Source organism: Cupressus sempervirens, chromosome 7 (assembly GCF_028749045.1).
Source record: "Cupressus sempervirens isolate cs-2001-9-10 chromosome 7, ASM2874904v1, whole genome shotgun sequence".
Taxonomy (NCBI): Eukaryota; Viridiplantae; Streptophyta; class Pinopsida; order Cupressales; family Cupressaceae; genus Cupressus; species Cupressus sempervirens.
The window spans coordinates 468,632,070-468,638,474 of NC_143124.1; positions in this window are offsets into that span (position 1 = coordinate 468,632,070).

Genomic DNA, 6,405 nt, shown 5'->3' on the forward strand with positions numbered 1-6,405 from the left:
TAATAATGAGACAATTGAATTTAATGTTGTAATAATTGCATTTCAACTTTGTTAAATTTGTATTTTAGGATTCTATTAGTTACGAGCTCCTTTGGCAAGAACTAATAATATGAAAATATCTAAATAATTATTTACAAGGAACAAGAAATAAAAAAAGTCTAAAGAATAACTTGGATAAAAATAAGGCAAAGGAGACCCACAAAGCATACAAAGCTGCCTAAACCATGCAGGAGCTCAAGCGGAAGAATGAAGAGTAGTTCTCTTGTTCTGTCTTTTGGTTTTTCTGCTGTTTGTTTTTTTTCGCTTTTGGCTTCTTCTAGTTCTGGTTTTCGGATTGGATGTTTTACTGGCCTTTCCATTGGCCTTTGTTGTTGGCTAGGCCTTGTGCTTATTATCAGCCATTAGACCTTTTTTTTTTTCTGGCTAGACTTTTATTGCTTATTATCAGCCATGTTACTATAGTTACTTTTGAATTTCAGGGTCCCTATAAAACCTATCTATCTTATCAAAAACTTGGATAAAAATAATTAAGGAATTTTTTTTACAAGAACTTACAACTTTTAAATTTTTAATGTATTTTTATGATCTCATTTAAAAGTTTATTATTGTCCAACTTCTTTTAATTAACTTATAAACATGTCAATATCACAGATAAATTTAATTAGTTCTTAAAAAGGTCATAAAATACATACAATAATATGAAGTTTAAGTTTGATTATGAGAATACACACACACACACACACACACACACACACACACACACACATATGTATCGATATGTATGTACACACACACACACACACACACACACACACACACACACACACACACACACACACACACATATACATATGCACATATATGTGTGTGTATGTGTATGTATATATAATTTAATTTTATAATTAAACAATATCATTACAACACATTTCATTCAAGGTGATCATTTTATATAATAATATAATAATTGTAAAAAAATTATTTAAAAAAAAATGAAAGCAATTAAATGTTATTTTCTAATCTTAAGAAAATAATGTAAAATAAATGTGAAAGATCTTCTCTTTGCCTTTAATAAAACTTAACAATAAACAAGGTGAAGCTCTTTTTAAAATATTTTAAATGATTTTTGAATACCATATCTATCAAAGTCTACCTACAGTGTTCATGAGTATAGTGGCATTACTGCCCTGACATTATGGCTTGGCTTGTATTGTATTAAGGAAAATTCAATTCATTCAATTAAATTGAAGAAAGAAAAGATTGAACATAGCTAAGATTCTCTTTTGCTTCAGATTTAATGAATTTATCCCCTCCATTTCTGCATCATCACAACTCATTTCCCCACTCTCAAATTCCTTTCTGTACCTATTGTTTGCATCATTCCTTTCCTCTGCACTCCAATTCTTGCCCATGTGAGCAGACACCTATTTTTTATTCAATACCAATAACTGGTAGTTAATGAAGATCGAGCACTGCAATAGAAAAAATTTTCATAACTATTGAATTTAATGTTTGCAAGTGCATTTAATATAGTAATAATAACCTCTCATACTATACCACAACATTTGAGATTTTTTATATTTTTTGGTAACAATATTTATTTTATGCCTTGCCTTTTTTACTTTTAGCGAATAAGAATCATGATAATTAATATTATTTAAGTTTGGAAAATATGATTAAAACCAAATACTTTACACTACTAAAATATTAAGACATTCATTGAAAGACTTTCATTAATTTATTAGCCAATTAGGCTATTTACTATGGGATTCTCGACAAGAAATTGCCCCATCCAAGTCGAAATCCCTTTTTGAAGTGCCATTAGGGCATGCTTAGCTTCAAAATAGTGCTCACTTAGGGATATCAATGGCGTGACATATTTGTCATAGTTTGTTTCTTCCTCCCTGCAATGTTCACCACAGACCTTCTATGGCCTCCCACTCTCATGGTCGACTACCGATAGAGTTGATCCATGACCTGTTTTGGGTCTTTCAATTTGTAGCAGACTAGCATTTGGTATGTGCATAGACCCGCTGCCTTATTATGCATATTTGCAGGGCTTTTTGCTTCGTACCACATTATGTGTTTTGATTATTTCTTGGTAACAAGGTATTTTTCTCTTATATTTTTATCTTGCATTCTTTCTCATTTGCCTTTTTCATTTTGTTTGGTGCTTCTAAATAGGTTTTGTTCTAGTTTGGTCAATTCTTAGTAGGAACATATTATTAAGTGTATGAGTCAAGATTACAGGATAAAAAATGATAAGATTTTACAATCATTTACATCCATATCGAGTCTTCTAACATATCAAGAAAGCTAATTTATGTCTACAATGACGTCTCTTTGCCCTATATGACCATTATCATTTTGCACTTCTTGTTGTCTTGTTTCTGAATGACATTTTATTTGGCTTAGTTCTTTGATTTCTTCTACTTATATTTTGGCTAAAATGAATTTTTTTCACCCAGTATGCATTGAGCTTTTTTCAATTATTCAACATTTAGGCTAGGCTCTTATAGTCTATTTGAAATCAAGGAGAACCTACAAGCATCTCAAAAAATCTAAAATTAGTTTATATGGATCCCATCAATACTCTATTCCATTTTTTTTCAGGCTTAGTGATGATTTTCTTAGGCTCCTACGTGTTATGTTTTACCCTTAGAGATTCTCTCTGTGGCTTTTATTTGTGTGGTAGTTCATTGTGAAGATCTTTCTATTAATCTCAGATTGGTTTTGACAATTGAGTGTCAACACACTTAAGATATTACTAAGTTCATGCTGATCTTGTAATGTATGCTGAGTATAATATGTATAGATGTTGAGTTGCAATGAGTGTCGAGTCACTCAAGTGTCGAGCAAATAGATAGTACTAGTCAAGTTCAAGTTCTGAGTGAACGGTAGATGTCAAGCAAGTTTAAGTGCCAAGTCAAACTAAATTATAGCAAGTGTCGAGCATCAATATTATCAAATTCCAAGTAACACAAAATGGACCTAGTTGTTTGTTATGGCACAAACAACTATGTAAAACATTTTTATGCCGACTTATGGATAGATCAAAAAGATAAGAATATAAGATCAAATCTATTTGGTTTTCCTATGTAATCAACATGCAACAAATCAGAAAATTGGAATGATTAAGAAAAAAAGGGATGAATCTTGGTCATACATTAATACCTAACCCTAAGTCACAAAATCTTTATAAGGAAGATGAAGCCCCATAATTCAGCAAGAGAATGTGATGTATGTGAATGAAGTATAGAAGGAGGAAAAGGGGTGAATTGTTTAGAAGACATTCAAGGTGACTTAGAAGAAGGATGAAATTGTAGAATTAGTTAGTAGAATAGAGGATCATCATTACAACATCTTCATACTAGATTAGTCAAGATCAAAATAGATGGAATAGAGATCTGAATTCAACAATACAAGATTGTAAGTTGTCAAATCAAAACATTCTACTATTACTTTCTAACAACTGTATCAGTAGGAACAAATCCTTTGAACTAAGGTTTACTTACTAGTCATTAAGATATCCTTTAACAAGGTGGCATTCCAAGCGAATGTTCAAAATCCTTTAGACAAGTACACTTCTAGGAGGGTGTGAAATCCTTTAATAGGGTGGGACTTAGCAATCTTTTGTAAGCCTTTAATAGGTTAGGCCTTTCATAGGGAAGACCGTGGTTCTTGGTCAAACTTTGTAACCTTAACAAGTTACATGTATTTCTGCAGTACTAAAAAGTAGTGGGTGTCATCCCCACCCTAGTTTGACCTTCTCATTTGGAGGGTTTCTGGGTGATCATATTTGGTGCCAAGTGTTTGTGTGGATGCATTTACTTTACATGTTATTATATTATATTAATGCATGTATTGATTAATGTTAAAAGTTCTATTGGTTAAAGTTTAGGACTTTTGATTCACCTCCCCACCCAGAAGTTTACATTTGTCATTTCTAATTCCAACAATTGGTATAAGAGTTAAGTTCTCATCAGGATAAGCCTTACAACTTGGAGAAAAGATCTTAAGTTGGAGGTCTAAAAATTGGAAAAGATTGTAGAGAACTAAGGAATTGAGATCTAGCTGATTTTACATTCACTGGAAAAAGTTAGAGAAGAATTGATAAAATCCTTAAAGAGAAGGAAAGGCATTGCCAGTGTAGAAAATGACACACAGTACAAAGAGATTAATACCACAAAGTTCTTTTCTAATGGAGACTCAACTAAGTTTGATGTAGCAATAGAAAATGTAATGGAGATGAATAAAGCTCAAGTAGAAGAGATCAGGAATCTCAAGATTGAGAAAGAATCACAGGCCATGATGTTATGTGAAATGACTAAACAAAAAAAGAGAGCCATTGAAGACAAGGTCATGATATAAGAAGACAAGAGAAACCTGCCCAATAGATTGGAAGAGAAGTCAACTGAGCTTACTAGAATCTCCAAGATGCAATTAGATACCCTAAGCCAAATGATGAATGCTCATCATGAGTTGAAAGTCAAAGACATTGAGATCACCACACTGAAGTTGTAGAATGAACAACTACAAAATGATTTGAGAAGAGAGAAAGAGATAGCTAAAAGTTTCAATAAGCCAAATGAAGCCATCAAGTACTTTGAGAAACTACTAAAATCATCACGATCCAACAATGACACATTAGGACTAGGCTATACCAACACTTAAGAAGCAGAATCATCTAAGACTACTAAAGAAAGGAATGACAAAAGTAAGAACTAAAAACCCACTTGTAATTTTTGTGGTAAGAAGGGATGTACTGCTAATGTGTGTAGGAACAAGAATGCAAATCAACATGATAAACCTAAAAATTTGGGTCACTATCACAATTGCAATAAACAAGGTCATTAGGCACGTGAATGCAAGACAAGAACCATGAAAGCACCAAGATTTGAAGGATACTGCAACTCTTAGAAGTATGGACATAAAGCCTTTGAGTGTAGATTCAAGCTCATGTGGTCACCAAACAAACTAGCAAAGGAAAGAAGTCACAGACACTTCTATAATTGGGACTACAATACTAGGAAAAGCTGACACTACTATCAAGAGTATGGACACATCCCTAAAATTGCATAAGAACACATTTCACTGGTAACAATAAAAAATGGTTGATTTAAACCACATGCTTTAGTTGTTTGAAGACTGGTCATATCAGCAAGCATTGCCCAACAAGGTCAAAGGCACCCAACTCTGACTTAACAAAGAAAAAGGTGAAGTAGATGTTGAACACATTAGATGAGAGATGAACAAGACATGGAAGAAACACCTCAAATGGAGGTATCACTTCACCTAATAGGTCAAGTGGTCACACCTTATCAAACTAAGCAAAAAGGAGATATGTGGGACTGATATTTAAATGTTTTATTATACATTAGTTCCAAGATAGGTTAGTGCTAAAAAGGATGAATTATCATTAATAAAGATGCAAGTAAAATTCAAGGTCAAACCTTGAAGTTTTCATTAGTGTTGAGTGAGAAAAGTTCTCCTTAGATGCCGAGTAAATTCTAGTAAGTGTCAAGTTGTTAGCCAAAGCTAGTTGGAGTCGAGTAAGTAGTGATTACCGAGTAAAAGTAATATCAATAACTGTCAAGTGAGGGTAAATTTTCTATAGATGCCGAGTAAAATAGAAAACATATAGGAGCCAAGTTTATAGCTATATATGCACCATACATTAAATGCAATGCTTTGAACAGAATAAGGCTAATTTTTGCCCTTTTTTCATCATTACAAATCTAAAGCAAGAGTGGGTAGACAAAAGAAGTGATCTGTGAACCAGTTTGAAGCATTTGCAAGCATCACCGTAGAGATCTAGCATCATTTCATTGATCTTAGAGGTATTCTTCAAGTGCCAAATTACACGATTTTAATTTTTTAAAACCCTAGTTCTCAAATATGGCCTCTAGTTCGAGAGATGTGAAGGAGAAAGAAACATTTGAGGTTTACTTGGTTAGCAATGAGGTTAAGCAACCCAATTTCAAATCCATATCAAAGATTTCCTATAAACAAGATCGTTCAAGTGCATTGTCAATGATTCTACCCAAGGTCATAATGGATAAGACATGAGAAAATATTATAGTTTTAAGGTCAGAGGGATTAGAGATATGGTAATATGTCAGGCCTATGACAAATTGTGTGAAAATGGGTTTTGAAGGAAGAGTTTAAAATTGTGGAGAGAAAGGGATTAACCCATGCCCTAGAATTGCCCACCAATTTCAAGACAGAGTGGATTAAGATAGTCCTTAGCAGAATACATGATAGATGCCTATGGTTAGAGGGTGGGCCCATTTAAATAATGAAGAAAGTTGTGTATATGGTTACAGGTTACCCAACCCTAGATCATCCCAAGACCCTAAGGAGCGACAAAAGAAATGATTGAGAAAAACACTAGAGCAAAATGGAGCA